Source organism: Oryx dammah, unplaced genomic scaffold (assembly GCF_014754425.2).
Source record: "Oryx dammah isolate SB20612 unplaced genomic scaffold, SCBI_Odam_1.1 HiC_scaffold_2, whole genome shotgun sequence".
In the NCBI taxonomy this organism is placed as follows: Eukaryota; Metazoa; Chordata; class Mammalia; order Artiodactyla; family Bovidae; genus Oryx; species Oryx dammah.
Genome location: NW_024070186.1, coordinates 46,829,259 through 46,847,900, shown reverse-complemented (window position 1 = coordinate 46,847,900; position 18,642 = coordinate 46,829,259).

The following is an 18,642-nucleotide window of genomic DNA, read 5'->3' as shown; positions in this document are numbered from 1 at the left end:
CAAGTTTAAGGAAGGGAACCATTCAATTTTAAGTTTAAATGTAAAATTTGAGAGTATTGTGAGTCATGGAAGTTCTTACAAGTTGGAAATAAGAATTTGAGAGGTCAAAATTTGGGCTCATTGTGTATATAGATGGTCACTGAAGATGTGGAATTAGATGAAATTACTCAGGGAGAGTTAGACAACAGAATTAATAGCTTCCTTGGGACACTCAGCATTTAAGCAAAGGGAGGCTGATTAGTGTTCAGAGATATTATAAACCAGAGGAAATAATGTCACAAGAGCCAAGGTTTTCAAGGGAAAGAAAGAGATCAGTCATATGAAATCCTGAAGAGTAATTGCTTAAGATAAAGAATGACTTTTGCAACTAAGTAACTTGTGTTATTGGCAAGAACAATTTCATTGGAGTGATGATGTGGAAGTCAAATTTCAGTGAATTGGAGAATCAACAAGAGGTTAAGAGTTTAAAAAAACAATTGAACTCCCCTTTCAAAAACATGGGGCTAAGATGAAGAAAGTGGTTTTGTTGTTTGCTTTAAGGATGCGTTAGACCTAACGGAAAGAAGTTTAAAACACAGAAAGAAGGAGGAAAAATAACTTTGCTTGATTCTAGAAGTGAAGAAGGATGAAATCTCCTCTATTCCACGGCAATTTATGGGAACTGCTACCAAGCAGCAGGTACCATGGTGAGCCTAGAAATGTGAAAATAAAAGATCCAGCTCCTCCCTTCTAGGAGTTTATGGTGTAGTGGAGGAAACAGACATGTACAACAAAAATTGAAATGCTGTGTGGCCAAGTGCCTTGATGGAGGTATGCACAGGGTCCTGAGGAAACACAGAAGACACCACTGTAAGTGACTTGGAATTCAGCTTGGCCACCTATAACTGTTCCCCAGAAGTGTTAGAGAATGAACTTGTCTTAAAAAACTAGTAGGAGTGTTGTGAGGCGACAAGAAGCAAATGGCCAGTAGAGGGAACCATCTTGCAAAGGCCAAGGAGGAAGAGGGAACATGGTTCATTTGTAAAACAGCAAGCCCTCAGCTGGGATTGGAACATAAGGGACCTGTTGAGAATACTCCTAAAGGCCTGCATGGTCGTAGCATGTAGGGCTTGGGTCCATGCTAAGTATTTTGAACTTTTTCCTTAAGATGGTAAAATGTATTAAAAAGTTTTAAGATTTGTATTTAGAGGAAAAATCTTGATCATGGTATAGAGAATGGATTGTAGCAGGGAAACGACTTGGGAGGTTCTTGGAAGGTGGTGGGACTTCCCTGATTGTTCAGTTGGTAAAGAATCTGCATGCAATGCAGGAGACCCCGGTTTGGTTCTTGGGTTGGGAGGATCCCCTGGAGAAGGCAGCAACTACCCACTCCAGTATTCTGGCCTGGAGAATTCCACGGACTGTATAGTCCATGCGGTCTCAAAGAGTTGGACACAACTGAGCGACTTTCACTTCACTAGAAGGTGGTGAGGACTTAAACTGATATAGTAGCAGAGGGGTTGGAGGGGAATGAAAATGCAGGAAGAATATTGAATTAGTAAACTGGACAGGACACTAGTGGGTTGGATGGAGCTGGAGTATAGAAATGAGAAGGAAAGAGTCTCTGATGACTCCAAGGTGCTTTGGGGAAGCCTGATGCTTGATGATAGCATTCATTGAGATAGAAAATTCCAAAGCAACAGTTTAAGAGGTGGGGCAGATGGTAAATTTAATTTTAATGTATACATTCAGATGGTAAATTTAATTTTAACATTCTCACGTGGCACTAGTGGTAAAGAACCCACCTGCCAATTCAGGAGATGTGGGTTTGATTCCTGGGCCAGGAAGATCCCCTAGAGGAGGGCATGACAACCCACCGCAGTATTCTTGCCTGGAGAATCCCGTGGACAGAAGAGCCTGGCAGGCTATAGTCCATAGGGTCGCAAAGAGTCAGACACTACTGAAGTGACTTCATGCATATATTCAGAGTCTAGCCAAGTGATTCACCTTGGACTAGAGGGACATCTCCTTCTATGAAGTTGTGCAGGAAAAGGGTGAGAAAAAGCATAATTGTAAATAATTCTCTAAATAGTATTTTTAAATCTACTATCTCATTTATATGAGTCACCCTCATAACCTACCTGGTAAGTAACCCTACCTAGTTTAATCAATTAAGAAAAATTGAAATAGACAAGTAGAAATAGAGACTTAATTAACTAGCAGTGTCTAGTTTGGACCACAACTCTCAGAGCCTTTGACCCAGTTCGATCAGAAACCGGGAGTTCAATCCCTGAGTCAAGAAGATCCCCTGGAGGAGGGCATGGAAACCGACTCCAGTGTTCTTACCTGGAGAATTCCATGGACAGAGGAGCCTGGCAGGCTACAGTTCATTGGGTCACAAAGAGTAGGACACGACTGAAGCAGCTGAGCACCCACATGCAAAGAATGATATTTCTGGTTTTGATCCATGATGCAATAATTCCAAATGCAGGCAAATTTTCCTGGGTTCAGAATCACACTAGGCATTTTAGAATCATTGTCTTCTCACCGATGTTTGTGGCATATCCATCCCTGTTGTCAGCTGGCTTACCAGAGACTGGCCTTTCCCAAGAAGGCTGCTGTTCCTAATCCCAGTCTATGAAGAAATCACTTTCTAAACATGTTTAAACCTTTATATATGTTGGTATGAATACAATTATAATCATAGTCAGAAATTCAAGTGGTTTTCATTTTTACTTCATTTTGACTTTTTTCATCCCAGATAGCTGTGGAAACATAAATGTTTAAGTGTGAGGCTCTCATCTTGTTATTTCTTAAGAACTTGGAGTTTGGTAAAAATAAATGTTCAATATTTTTCTAACACTAGGTTTTCTAGAAAATCCTTGGCTGGTGATGTTGAGGAACATTTCTGGGTCATCTTCCGTTTGCTTACTTTGGGGCTTATTTATTATGATTATGCTCAAACATAGATTACTTAGTTGAAGAAACATTCCCTACTTTAGGAAACTGTTCTGAGATGAGGTAAGAGAATATGTGAGATGAATTCAAGGTGTGTTGCAAAGAAGTAAAAACCACATATGCCCTAGTCAGAATTTCTAGTTCCCAAAAGCTAAGTTTTTAGATGAAAAACCCCAGATGTCGTCTTGTTCCAGAATAGTGCCAGGGTGTAGACGTTTGGGGGCTGTTCCTCCCCAGCGATGCTTCTGAAAGACAAAGGGGTTGGAAAATCAGGGAGATTCCTCCCGAGGCAGCAGAGTCTGGAGAAAGTGGCACAGGATCTGCGCACGGACACATGAGGATTCAAGTCCTACTTCCTGCCCAGACTAAACTACCAACCTGAGAAAAATCACTCCTCTATCATTTCTGGGTTGGGGATAATTTATCTATGGAGAACAATTGCCACGAGGCTTAAATGTCATGAAAAAGCCTCCAGGACAAAACCTTTGGGGCTTCCCAGTGGCTCAGTGGTAAAGAATCCACCTGCCAGTGCAGGAGACTCTGGTTTGATCCCTGGGTTGGGAAGATTCCCTGGAGAAGAAAATGGCAACCCACTCCAGTATTCTTGCCTGGAGAACCCCGTGGACAGAGGAGCCTGGTGGGCTATAGACCATGAAGTCACAAAGTGTTGAACACGACTTAGTGACTAAACAAGAACAGAGAACCTTTATCTTATTGGGTGCTTGACAGTGTTCAGCTGGTAAAGAATCCAGCTGCAATGCAGGAAACCCCGGTTTGGTTCCTGGATCAGGAAGATCCACTGGAGAAGGGATAGGCTACCCACTCCAGTATTTTGGGGTTTCCCTGGTGACTCAGCTGGTAAAGAATCCACCTGCAACGTGGGAGACCTGGGTTCAATCCCTGGGTTGGGAAGATTCCCTGGAGAAGGGAACAGCTACCCATTCCAGTATTCTAGCGAGGAGAATTCCATGGACTGTGTAGTCCAAGATTCAGACACGACTGAGTGACTTTCATTTTCATTTCACAAGGAAAAAAGAAAACCTACCAATGAAATTATAATGCAGTGCCTTAATAATAATCTAATGAGTAGTGTTTTACTTCAAAAAGTCTTTTATTGATTCTGAGGGATTTAGCCATTTTTTTCTGACTTCAGGTACTTTGCATGGTACGTGATATGTAATCCTATAGATTGGTATCTATTTCAGTCACAGAGTGAAACATGGCTTTATTTCATGTTGATGTCTTCCTTTCTTAGATAAAACATTTGTTGGTTGCTTTGCTAGCCACCAAGTACAAGGCTATAGGGCCTATGTAACCTGGTAATGGAAGGATGGACAGGAGAAGGTGGAAACCTGTCTCATATGGAACTGTGGTCATTCCCCCACTGATGGCTCTTTGGCTAAGTAATGTCATGATTCATTTCAGTACCTTTCTGTGCTTTTCTGTGTATCCAATAAATTTTTGTTTCAAAGTTAGATCATGCTATGACTTGTTAAGACATACTAACCAGCAGTTTATACACTAAACATGTAGTGTTGACCATGTACACAATTCAATTGAGGTTACAACACAAAGAGCTGGGGTCAAGTTCAAGTGACACCTGATCAGAGTCATTCCCGATGTATGATGATTACAAACCACCACTGACTGTAACACACATCCCAATTTCAGAACTGATTAAAAATGGGAGGAAAAAACAGTGAATAAATGATCAAAAGTAAGTGTTAATTTAAAGGTTCCACAGTATTCAAAACTGTATGTAAAAGTTTATGAACAACACATCATACAGCAAACGTAAGAATTTTAAAAATCTTTTAACATGCTTTAAAAGGCCCCAATGTGTTAATTCTCAAAGGCATGAGATCAGCCATTCTTGTGCATGCTTACCCTCTCTATTAGTCATGGTTCTCCTTGTTCTATTCAGGTCCTCAAGGGATTGGGTTGGTTAGAGTGGATCTCTATTCAGTGTGCCGATTCAAAGTGCTAATCTCTTCCAGATACACCTTCACAGACACACCCACAAAACATTTTACCAGCTACCTGGGCATCTCTTACGCCAGTCAGGTTGACGTATAAAATTAATCATTTGATGGAAATAAAGATCACTAATGTCCACACCCGAGCCGTGTTTCTGGTGCCCAGTGCCCCCTCCCTGTATGCTCCTTTATCCAAGTCCCCTTCCCTGGCAGGGATGCTACATAGGGAGTGGACCAAGATGCCAGGAGTGAGCGTGGGGGTACATGGTGTCTTTACCCACTGTCACAGATTGGGGAGCATGGAGGTAAACTTGGGATGATGTCTGAAGGGGAATCCAGACCAGGAAGGAGGAACATATCCAGAAGAGCCCTAGCAATCAGTCATGCCAGAGACGAGAGTAGGGAGGCAAGGCCTGGAGCTGAGTTGGAAGCTGGGGACCCAGGGAGGAGCAGAGGGAGGCATAGAGCAGAGAGGGGAGAATGGATGGTGGGCTGTGTGAACTGCAGAGCATCAGGATGAGCCCCAGGGCTGGGCTTTTCCAGGCACCTGTCTGGGTGAGGAAGGTTTTGTGCAGTGTGCTTTGATAAGACAGGTTTCCACCTGCTCCTATCCATCCTATCACCAAGTTACACAAAGCCCTACAGCCTTGTACCTGGTGGAACAGGTCACCAGCTCTGGCAGAGTCTTCAGCTCCTGGGCACCTCCATGAGAACCCCGGCCTCACCAGGCAGTTTCCATATTGACATTCTTCTCCTTCTATATCCTCAGCCTAGCACATATTGAACTTGTCTACTTCAAAGGAAAAACTTTCTGGGTGTATGGGGAGGGGAGCCAGAAATCCTAGAACTTTCTTGTGCATTATTCTGTAAGATGATAACCAGACACATTGTGTTTACATAATTCCTGGTGCCCTTTTCAACCTTTTTAAAGCTTTAGTCGAATAGAAGGAAAATACATATCCTTTGTCTTTCAATCAATAAAAATGATTAGAATTCGCTTTAGTACTGAGAAGGAAAGGGCAACCCACTCCAGTGTTCTGGCCTGGAGAATTCCATGGACAGGGGAGTCTGGTGGGTTACAGTTCATGGTGTCACAAAGAATCAGACACAACTAAGCAACTGAGAATGTAAAAGAGTTATAAAATATGCAAATAATGTAAAAATGGAAAATACTGAAACAAATGATGAACGTATTTGTTAATAGGAATTACAGAGCTCCATAAGACCTCACCAGAAACTTGGGAGGGGGCCAATAATAATAATAATTCAAATTTTTACTTTCAGAATTTTTTTATAATCTTTCTTTGCCTTGTTTTGTTTTTTTTAACCACCAGTCTACTTACATCAGGACAATACACATTTGTCAGTATAGTACACATTTATACACATATACATCCACATATTCTTTTACACAGGAGTTGTGACAGCAAAACAATTCTCACACGTAGCTTGTAGAAGTCAGTCTTGTTATGTCATTGTCCCTATTGCTCTAACTATCTAATTAGGCTGGGACTTCATGTAATCAGAAGAACTTAGTGTGTCTTGCACTGTTCTTAATGGAAATTCACTCATACACACTTGATAACCTCTGGAAATATTCTGTTCCTCCTTTTTCAAAGCTATTGTAATATGGAGAGAATGTTCTAAAAGTCTTTTCTGTTAAGAGAGAAAAGCAATGTCTGAGTAAGTCAATCTTTTTTTTTAATTTAACTAAAAGCACAGTCTGGAAATGTCTGTCTTAAAAGGTTAACCATGAAATATAATACTTAGGGTATATGTGTTTAAGTGCTATTTTGAAACCGTTTTAATCAGGACTCACTAAAACATTTCACAGAGGTATACCTTAAGCTTTTCCATGCAAACATCCCTTACCTATGTATCCATGTTCTTGACACCACTATACTATCCAGAAATTCTCCTTTTATATCAGCCTCAGTTCAGTTCAGTAGCTCAGTTGTGTCCGACTCTTCGACACCGTGGACTGTAGCCCGCCAGGCTCCTCTGTCCATGGGATTCTCCAGGCAAGAATACTGGAGTGGGTTGCCATTTCCTTCTCCAGGGGATCTTCCCAACCCAGGGATCAAACCCAGGTCTCCTGCATTGCAGGCAGATGCTTTATCCTCTGAGCCACCAGGGAAGCCATATATATATATATATGTATATATACACTCTTTTTTAGACTTCCTTCCCATTTAGGTCACCACAGAGCATTGAGTAGTTCCCTGTGAAAATTCTGAATATTCATTGGATGGACTGATGCTGAAGCTAAAGCTGCAATACTTTGGGTACCTGATGTGAACAGCCAACTCATTGGAAAAGATCCTGATGCTGGAAACTATTGAAGGCAAAAGGAGAAGGGGTAGCAGAGGATGAGGTGGTTGGATCGCATCACTGACTCAGTGGACTTGAATTTGAGCACACTCCAGGTGATTGTGAAGGACAGGGAAGCCTGATGTGCTGCAGTTCATGGGGTCACAAAGAGTCGGACATGACCTAGCAACTGAACAACAACAACAATGTTCAGATCCTGTGCTAGGCATTGGGAATGCTGCAGTCATCAAGATATCCCAATCTTTGCGGAATTTATACTCTAGTAGAAGAGAAAGATGTTAAAGTCTTTCCTTAATTAATCATGAATTGCTATATGACCAGTATTTCAAGGAAGCACAAAGGATAGAGGTCATGAAATGAAAAGACTGACCTCGTCAGGAAGGTAAGGACAGCTTATCTTCCTTATCTGACCTGAGATCTGAAGGACCAACAGGAGTTATTAGTCTGCAGGAAAGGTGAAGGAAAAGCAGAAAAGAAGAGAGATCACAATCAGAGACGACCACAGGGAGGAGAAAGTCACAGTCCACTGGTGTATCAAAGTAGGCCAGCGTGTCCAGAAAACAGCAGAGAGGAGAGGAACACTGACAAGGGTGGTGAGACGGGGATATGGGCAAGCCATGCAAGCCCAGGGGGAGAGCTACTGGCAGGCTTAAATTAGGGTGACATGATTAGATCAGCAGTTTTATAAGTCCCCCAGCTGCTGTGTGGAGAATGGGTTGTTGGGAAAGCAAGAATAGAGACTGGGAAAAAGATAGGAGGCTACTAATATAGTACAGGCAAGAGACTGTAAGGAGCGGGTGGCACTGGAAATAGAAATGGAGGGTTGGTCAGGTATTTTTGAAATAAAAATTACAGGACTTGGAGATGGATAGGAATCCACTCTCTGGATTCTGACACCACTCGATTAGGTAGCACTGTTCTGTAAGGAGAACACTCAGGTCAGGTTGAGGGAAGGTCTTGTCTGCAGAGGAAGGATAATGAGAGTGCAATGTCACAGGCTTGGCAGAGACAGAGAAGAAAGCAGCAGACAATGTGGAGGGGTGGCAAACCCTCCTCCAGAGAAGAGGTGATAATATTCTGGGCCTTGAAGAAGGAATCCAGTTTTCTTCTCTAGTAGACCTGTCTTTTCACACTCTCCAGTCAAAGAGAGAGCCCATTCTAGTTTTAGGGAACCAAGTTGCAAAGGCTTAAGATCAACGTTAAAGTAAGAGACAACATAAGTAAGCAAGAATGAAGACAGGATCACTTATTTTTAATGACTTATTTGTGCCCTTGTTCCAAAAGTTATTTATGATTTTTTTTAACAAAAAAAAATTGTGTTGTAGATTTTAAAAATAACTGTGGTGGACACTGGTTGTGCTAGTCCATTCAGACTGCTATCACAAATCACCCTGGACTGGGTGACATATAATGACAGCCATTTATTTCCCAGTTCTGGAGGCCGAATACCAAGCAAGAACAAGGGGCCAGAAGATTCCGTGTCTGGTGAAGTCCTGCTTCTGGTTCACATATGGCCATCTTCTTGCTGTGTCCTCATGTGGCAGATGAGTGAGGGAGCTCTCTGGGTTTCTTTTATGAGGGCACTCATTTCATTCATGAGGGCTGTGCTCTCATCTCCTGATTACTTCCTAAAGGTACCATCTCCAAACACCATCACATCAGGGACTAGATTTCAACACATGAATTTCAGGGGACACAAACATTCAGTCTATAGCACTAATGCATTACCAAGACCCTTCTCCAGTGAAGAACTTGGTGCTGCAGCACAAATTTGAAACATGACAACAAAAGAAGTGTCATTCTACCTCCAGAGCCCTCCCTGGGGTCAGCTGAGGCTATCACCCAGGCTACATCAAAGCTCAACTTTTCCCCTTCCCCAATCTTGATTCTTCTCCACTTCCTCCCATAAGTGTTGATTCCGGGTACACCTTAATAAATATTCTGAACCTTAAATTCGATCTCAGGGTCCACTTCCCAGAAAGTCCAGCCAGACTGAGAGTAAATAAAGGCATGGCGCAGAAGGAAACAGGCAGGAGGAACAGGCACCAGGCTGACAGTAGCAGATTAAATGGGTGCTGTGAGGCTCTCCCCATTGCAAAAGGCAGATGGGGCTCAGAGCTGACTCCAGGCTTCCATGCAGCCAGAATTAGGAGAGGCATTCACTCAGATCCATGAGTCACAGTTTTCCAGACTAAAAATAAGCCAGTTGCCCAGAGGAAGAAAATACTCCCAATATTGAGACCCAAGAATTTTTTCCTCTGGGGCCTCCCCAAGAGAACTCTGATATAAAAACTGTCGGGGGCCAGTGTGAGGAATCCCGCCTGTGACAAGGTCATGCGGAAGGAAGGAAGCCTGACAAAACACAAGGACGTGATCAAGCTTCAGGGGTTCCCCCTGGAATTTCCTGAGCATCCACCCCCCAAAAAATAAGAATCTGCCTGCTTTTCCACTCTTCTGACATTCTCTGGAAAAAGTCAAATCAGGGCTTTAGTCTTCTGCATTTGAAAGGGATGTTTCAGCTCAAACCCCCTCTGATAGCTCTCTAGCTTGCCTAACAGATTCCCCCGGACCTCTTACAGCTTGTGAATTGCTTACAGCCCCCCAACCATGAGAGGCACAAAGCTTAAAAGCATCTTAAAGATACAGAGCCTTTTCTAAAGAGCTAAAAATCATATTGATGACAGGTTTTCACTGTTGACTCAATGATTGCCGCCAGGCCTCCATATTCTTTATCTTTTAGGCACCTGGGAGGATGTTAATCAATGTAAACAGGATATGGAAAAAGATGCATAGTAGTTTTGATGTTAGCAACACTAGACTTTTGAGTTAATTACTTTTCTTTTGTTATAAATCACTGTACTCCTTTCACTTGTTATAAATTGCTGTATCTTTGCTATGTAAGAATGTAACTTTATTTAGTGCTTTCTGAGAGTGGCACCAGACTTTGGGAAGATCAACACAAATAAGTCTTCTGGTTGACAAACCCTTATCAGAAAAAAGGCTGTAAAATGTTAATTGGCCCTTTTGGCCGGAAGATGATGTAAATTACCTAAGACTTGTGTATACAACTAGGTATGCAGAGAGAAAAGCCTGGTTTTGATAAGAGTCTGGGCTGCTAACACTGCATAATTTTGTATTACCCATTGATCTCTATGTACAATCAAAAAGGTATAAAAGGCCTTTCTAGACAATAGAGGCCGGGGCCAGTCACTGGACTGGTTTCCCCCATGTCTCCTCTTTACTCTAATTTCAGGCTGAATTCCCATCTGGAGCAGGGCAGCTCACCAAGTCTACTTACTTGTCCTTCTAAGACCCGCGTGAAAGGGAGCCTAAGGCAGGGCACCCTTCGATATTCAAGTGGGCGCCGGTGGCCCAACGTAGATGGTGCAAGCTCCTTGTCTGGAACTTTATTGGCCTTCCCTGTAAGCCAAGTTATTCAGCCTCCTTTCTTCACTTAATTTTCCTACTACACTATTTCTTTCTAATCTAATCTTATATTAATAAATAAATAAGTCTTTCCTCGCCAACGCCGTCCACGCTTTGAATTTCCTGGATCCACTGGGGCTGGACCCTGGCAAAAAACAACCTTCTGTATCTCCCACTCAGGGCAAGAGTATGTTTCACAAGGATGTGTAAGGGTACAAACACCCTCATGACTTCAAATAGGCAAAGAATGGGATTTTCTTTATTACTTTGTGCATGCTAAATTGCTTCAGTTGTGTCCAACTCTTTGAGACCATATGGACTGTAGCCCACCAGGCTCCTCTGTCCATGAGATTCTCCAAGGCAAAAATACTGTAGTAGGTTGCTATGCCCTCCTCCAGGGGATCTTCCCAACCCAGGGATTGAACCCATCTCTTATGTTTTCTGCATTGGCAAGTGTGTTCTTTACAACTAGTGCCACCTGGAAAGCCTGGTTTTATTACTTTGGATTTTACTTAATTTATGCCTTGAACCCTGGGTGCCAAATCACCTGGTGAAAAAAAATGTCATCTTAGTCTAGTTGGGGGAAATTCAGTGAACTGGGAGTAGTCTCCATCTATTCAGGTTTTTCCTAGTCCCCCTTCCCCACAACATTCCCAAATGTATTATTTATGCAAGGTTCATATCCTAGTTCTTCATGGTCATGAGTTTTTTAACCTCAAAATTGCTACTTGAGAGACTTAAAATCCTGTTTTCTGAAAGTATTATCTCTGCTGTGGGGCTCACAAGTTCATTCTGAAATTCAGAGGCTGACAATTCACTGTTATTTCTAACTTCTTTTTGCATCCCTTTTCTAAGGCAATGAACGCCTCCTGAAGCCTGAATGAGGAGGTAGGGGTGGTGAGGGAGGGCAAAAACCAGTCTCGGGGATTTTTAAAAAGCCTATCAGTTAAGAGATTGATTGCTATTGATTTTCAAAAATAACGTTCTGCATTGAAAACCAATAGTGCAACACTAGTATACAAAGCAAGGAAAAGTAATTTGGGTGAGGGGCTCAAACTATGAGGTCCAGACAGACAGCATGTGCTAAGATGCAATTAAGTCAGAGATGCATTGATTGAAGTGTAGTTGATTTACAAGGTTGTGTTAATTTCTTCTGGACTGCAAAGTGATTCTTTATACATACATATACTTTCTTTTTTTCTATTTTTTCCATTTTTCCATTATGGTTTATCATAGGATATTGAATCTAGTTTCCTGTGCTATATGGTAGGATCTTATTGCTTATCCATTCTATTAATATATGTAATAGTTTGCATTGGCCAACCCCAAACTACCAATCTGTCCTTCTTCTACCCTCCTTCCCCCTTGGCAACCACAAATCTGCTCTCTATGTCTGTGAGTCTGTTTCAGTTTCACAGATAGGTTTATTTGTGTCATATTTTAGATTCCACATACAAGTTACAAGTGACATACAATATTTGCCTTTCTCTGTCTGACTTATTTCACTTTAGCATAACATCCTCCAAGTCCATATGTGTTTCTGCAAATGGCATTATTTTGTTCTTTTTTATAGTTGAATACTATTCCGTTGTATGCAGGTACCTTCTTTAAGGGATATACTTTAGAGTGGAGGAATACATAGACTGTACAACTTTCAAGCAACTTTTCACAAAGGGCCTCCAAAGGGAATTAGGATTCTCTAAGATTTATTTATATAATATTATATCAGGGAAGAACTTTTTATATTCTTTTACAAATTAATCACTAAAGGGATGTTGCCAAAAGCTTAATACATAATGGTCTATTTCTAGGAACCCTGCCTTCCAGGTAATGAGTATTATGCTGAAAGAATTTTGTTTAGGTCACAGAAAGCATCTTGACCAGGCCCACCAGTGAATGACTACAGAAAGGAAGAAATTAATACACCCCTCCTCCAGAGGCTGATGGGAACCAGGAAGTGTTTGACTCTACTCCCTCCCTTCTAGAGAACCCTGAATTCTAACTCAGGCAAGATCCTTCTTTGAGGCACAAGTCCAGAATCTTCTCAGTTTGCTAACTTTCTGAATAAAGTGCTAGTCCTTGCTTGCTAGTCCTTGCTTGCTAGACCTTGCCACAGCAACTTATCTCTCAATTTACTGGCCTGCTGTGTGGCAAGCAGTAAGAGCTTGGATTTGGTAACAAGTTTTGGTGAGCCCTCCAGGGCCTTTCTGCTTGTGGCCAGCTGACCTCAGTTGGGGAATTCTGGGGTAAGGTCCTAGCCATTTCAGGGACCACTTGTCTTGAGGATCTTCCCTTCAGAGTTCACCAAAGTGACACTGGCTGCCCCAGCACTTCGTGGTTGGAGCAAAGAATCTTTTGGGCTCCAACAGGCTCCATCCAGTAGGGTAAGTCACTCTGGTGCACACAGCTAGAAACTTTCTCTCCTCTGTTTGGGGCTTTGTCTCCAGAACAAACCTATTTGTTTTGTATTTAAGTTGGGTACCCTGCTGAAGAGAGGAAAGAGTTGTTGGCCCTTTACCTGACTGGTGAACCAGTTCGTTTCTTTGGATGCTAGTATTTCTGTGTGCCGTTTGTGTTTTGTCTTGAATTTCTATCTTTAAAAATGGGGAATGTTTAAACTATCCTTAAAGAAAGTCCTCTAAGGCACATTTTAAGGGGTCTGATGACAACTGTGAACCCATGGGTGAGAGGAAGATGATGTTTATTGTAACAGTGTGTGGCCACAGTACCTATCAGGATCTCCACAGAGGGGTTGGGCAGGCTATCCTGGCACTCTGCACCACGTGCCGCTACCCTTGCCCTGTTAATTACATCATTTATGGTCTCCTGTGTCATGGGTACATGTCAAACGCCAAGACCAAGCTTGAGGGTTTATTTAGGATTTTCTATTTGCTCTTTAGGTTTTTAAGTTTCATTTTGTGTGGTACTATTTCTTCACTGATGGTCAAATCAGTTTTGTGATACTTAAAACTTTTACTGATGTCAGATGGAGGAAAGGAACAAGAAAAAAACCTGTCTGTTCTTGTCCAAGAGTGGGACATTCCAAGGAAGAAGAGAAGCTTTCCATTTGGTTCTTAAAATCACCAAAAGCTATAAATTGAAATAGAATTGTCTTTTCCATAAATACATTAAAGTCTCTAGCCATCTAAACAGATGACCTTGATTTGTCTTATTTGCCAGAAACCCAATTTGAATCCAGTCTCTTTTGTAACTGGTGGGTTTTACATTGTTGTACCCGGTTCATGGCTAAACTTTTGGAATGGGAACTATGAGGTCCCTGTGTCTGTACATGTGTTATGGTGGCATTCCCAACAATAATTTGTCAAAGAACTCTATTTAATTAGCTTAAAGAAAATTAAGTGCTTATATAAATACTCAAGCATAAAAGAAATTGGCCACAATGAGTTTGAGATTCATGTGCTCTAGGAAATATTCAATATTAATATCTAGGTTAGCATAAGCCTGTTGGTTTGATACAGATATGCCTTTAGTCATCAACATTAAGTATAATACTTTTAATGTACCTAGGCTTACTAGAAATCAAACACGACCTTATTATTCCTGTTACAAAAGCTTCTAATTAAAATAGAGGTAAATGAAGAGTTTTGGATAAACTCCGTGGGAATAATAGATTGGGAATATCTATCTAAAAGGGTCTCTCCAGATTTTCATAACTTGAAACTAAACTAAGTTGTAAAATAAGATTAAACATAATTGAAAAAATAAATTTTAAAAGTGGCACAAAACCTGAATTTGTTCTCTTAAGAGGACAGAGGTTTCTTAAAATATTGAACTGCTTTTGGTAATAGATTGTGAGTTTCTTTTTGATCTGTATTTGCCATTGAGATCTTTTATCACTGGTTAAAACTTTTAAATATTTTTGACAAGCTTCCCAAAGATCTAGTTCTAAGTGGAGTTCATTTGACCTCTGGCTAACTTTGGGAGTTCCTGGAGGGTCCCTGGAACATCTCAAATTGCTTTCTTTCTCAGAGAACGGAATATTAAACTAAGTGAGCTTATTTGGTTGAGTTGTTGAACTGCATAGGAGGCATTGTCAAATGAGTGGTGATAAAACTTCTCAGACTGTATTACCTGGATAAATTTTTTTTCTCTTTGGCTGTGCTGGGTCTTCATTGCTGTGCGTGGGCTTTCTCTAGTTGCGTCAAGTGGGGGCTGTTCTTTGTGGTGCACGGGCTTCTCATTGTGGTGGCTTGTCTTATTGCAGGCTCTAGACCATGCAGGTTCTGTTGTTGTGACTCGCACTCAGTACTTGCAACTTGAAGTTGTGGCACACAGGTTTCGTTGTCCCCTGGCATGTGAAATCTTCCCTAAAGGGATCCAGCCCACCTCCCCTGCATTGGCAGGCAGATTCTTAACCACTGAACCACCAGGGAAGTCTGGGTAAATGTTATCAATACATGCATTCTAGAAATTTATATGGAACTTCTAAAATTCTGGTATATCCTGGAAATGGTATAAGTCATTAATTACCTTAAATTGTTTGTCATGGCAGTAATCAAGTTTCTGTTCAATTACACTGTAATCTCCATTGGTTGGTGCCAAATCAAAAAAGGCATCCTTTTAATAGATCAATTACTAGCTTTGGTTTTACGTGGCTTTCAAATGACTGTAGCTATTTTGTGAAGAAACAGGGAAGAACGGTGAAATCCTTTATGTGCAAGCATTTATACAATTATCAGAGAAAAGAAGGGAATTAAAACAATGATCTGTTGCTTCAGACCTTAACTTCTCTGGCTGTTAAGCCAACATATCCACCCCTTCTCTCACTTCTGCTCCTATCCAGTTCCAGTTCCTGACACAGAGGCTTAGGACTTCCCTTCCTTATAGAGGTCAATTAGAAAATTCTATGTTAGTTTCTGAGTCACTGGGACTCGGTCTGATATTGCCATCTAAGACCCAACAGGGCACCCAGTTTGGGCCAAGAGCCACTTTCCAGACCTTTCTATTTCCGTTGTGCCAATATCTCTTAGGGGGCCTAAAAGCAAACAAATAGCCAGCTGGGTTTATCTTTAGTTGGAAATACTGCAATCCTCCTTATACATATCTTCTACACCTGAAGCCCACTTGGCAGAACCCACAGCTGACCCAAATTAGAACCCCAGTGAGGGAAGAAGTCCCTTATTCAAGCATTACTTATTAGTGTCTCTTGGCAGGGCTCTGAAAAGGAAAACCAAAGCAAGAGTTTGAACAAAATTCAAGAAATTCTGCAAAACAAATGAAGATCCATCTGAATTTTTGGAAAGGACTTATCAGGCCTACAGATGTCATACTGACACAGGTCCCAAGGCCCCTGAAAATGTTAGAGTCAGAAATTTGACCTTTTTGGGCAAAATGCCTCAGATATCAAGAACAAGTTGCAGAAACTAGATGGTACCTTTAGAATGAACCCTTCTTAATTGGTAGATGTTGCTTTTAAAAGCATTCAACAAGGAACAATAGAAGAAAGAAGATGCAAGATGAAACGCCAAGTTTTTGGCAGCAGCATTGGATTCCCAGAAGCAAGTAACTGGAGAGGTAAGCCATTATTGGGGAAGGAACAATGTCTTACTGTAAGGAGGAGGAACAGAGGAAAACAGATTGCCCTCGGCTAAAGCAGAAAACAACAATAAAAGACTTGAGCATCTCGTGCAGGAGAAAGTGAGGAACCCTCTGAATGAAGACCAGGGCCTCCCTTGGACTTGAGGTGCCTAATTCCCCACAGGAGCCCAGGGTAAAATGGACAGTGGGGAACAAGCTGACTAAGTGATAGAACTCACCCTGAAGTTTTTCACTAAATATCTTGACATCAGAGTTCCACCAGAACACCTTAAGCCTATAGCTGGAGCTCATGAAAATCCCCAAAAAGGAGACAAGAGCCCTCTCCCCCAGGGTCTTAAAAATAACCTAAAGACTGCTGTCAGACCTCCCCAGACACAACACAGAGGAACCTGTCCCACCAAGGACTGAAAACTAGACTTCACTCAGATGCCTCGGATTGCAAGAAACTTCAGATAACCCATTAGTGTTTGTGTGAGCACATTTTTAGAACGAGTGAAAGCATACCCACCTGGACAAAAAAATCTCTGAGGTGGTTAAAGCCCTCTTAAGGAAATTATCCACTGATTTAGATTAAGGCATTAAAGCTACAGTCAACCTGAAAAGCACAATCAACAGAAAAAGAAACTAAGAAAATGAGCCATACATTAAAAAGAGATGTCTCTAAATAGATCAAGAGACTCATTTAACTTGGGATAAGGCCTTGCCAGTTGCTCTGCTATGGATCAATGGCTACCAGAAGCAGGCTTAAATTAAGGCCTATTAAAATATTGTATGGTAGGAAATTCCCTGGTGGTCCAGTGGTTAGGACTCTGTGTTTCTACTATAGCGGGGCCTAGGCTCTATTCCTGTGTTGGGGAATTAAGGCCCTGCAAGCCACATGGCATGGCTAAAATAAGATAAATAATAGAATAATTAATAAAATAAAGTAATAAAGTAAAATACAATATTGTATGGCAGGGCATTCGAGGTGTCTGCCCAGGCAGGAGAATCTATAAATGCTAAAGCAAACTAGCAGTTGCCAGTTAAAAGTTTGAACACTACACTCAGCTCTGTTCATGGGTAAGCTAAATAACTTTGTTTAGCTCACAGGAACAGCCTGCCCAAGCCTATCTGAGAACAACTGCAGGGAGGAAGAAATTAGCACATTCCTTCAGAGGCTAATGGGAAGAAGGAAGTGTTTGACTTTACTTTCTCCCCTTTTAGTGTAAAAGAAGCAGGAATTCCAACTTGGGCAAGATTCTTCTCTAGGGGCATGAGTCCACCATCTCATTCGTTTGCTGACTTTTCTAATGAAGTCCCTGTTTCTTCCCCAGCAGCTTCCCTCTCAATTTATTGGCCTGCAGTGCAGAGAGCAGTAAAAGCTTGGGTTCATTAACAGTACTTCCATATTTCAGATACCTGCTTCCAAAAAGCATAAAAGTTCTGAAGGTTTTAAGTGGAAGCCCTTTGAGAAACATGAGGTTGTCTGCCAAAATGAAAAGGCCACTATGGAAGTTATGATCATTTTGGTGTCTGTCACCACTAAATAGGGCTTCCCAGGTGGCTCAGTGGTAAAGAATCTGCCTGCCATGCAAGAGATGCACAAGACATGGGTTCTATCCCTGGGTCAGAAAGATCCACTGGAGAAGGAAGTGGCAATTCACTCCAGTATTCTTGCCTCGGAAATTCCATGGACTAAGGAGCCCGGTGGGCTACAGTCCAGGTGGTCTGTCAGGCACGACTGAGTGACTGACCATGCATGCACACCACTAAGTCCAGGCAGTTTGTTTTGCATTTCAGATCTCTGGAAAGGACAGGCTTGGAGTGGTGGTAAGGGTGTAAGTTGAAAGTTCAGAGGATACTGAGGTTATAGTGAGTAGCAAAGCAGAGTACCTCCACTTCAATTACAAAGTTCAAGAAGGCAAGAAGCCCCCTGAAGATGGAATTAAAATAGCAGATGCCTCAGAGCTCTAACTGCTGACAATGCTGAAAACATGAAGAGACTCCGTTTTCTGTCTGGATTGCTGTGGAGCAGACACTTTCAGTTTATACCTGCAAGGGGAGATGGAGAGATGCTTTCTGTAAATAAGAATGAGTGACTTGAAGGTCAGCTTGGATTGTCCTTGCTACTAAGTCACTTCAGTCGTGTCCGACTCTGTGCGACCCCAGAGATGGCAGCCCACCAGGCTCCCCCGTCCCTGGGATTCTCCAGGCAAGAACACTGGAGTGGGGTGCCATTTCCTTCTCCAATACAGGAAAGTGAAAAGTGAAAGTGAAGTCACTCAGTCGTGTCCGACTCTTAGCAACCCCATGGACTGCAGCCCACCAGGCTCCTCCACCCATGAGATTTTCCAGGCAAGAGTACTGGAGTGGGGTTGTCCTTACCTCTAAGGAAAACAAGCAGCCCCATACAGCTGAATGTCTATTGGTGTTA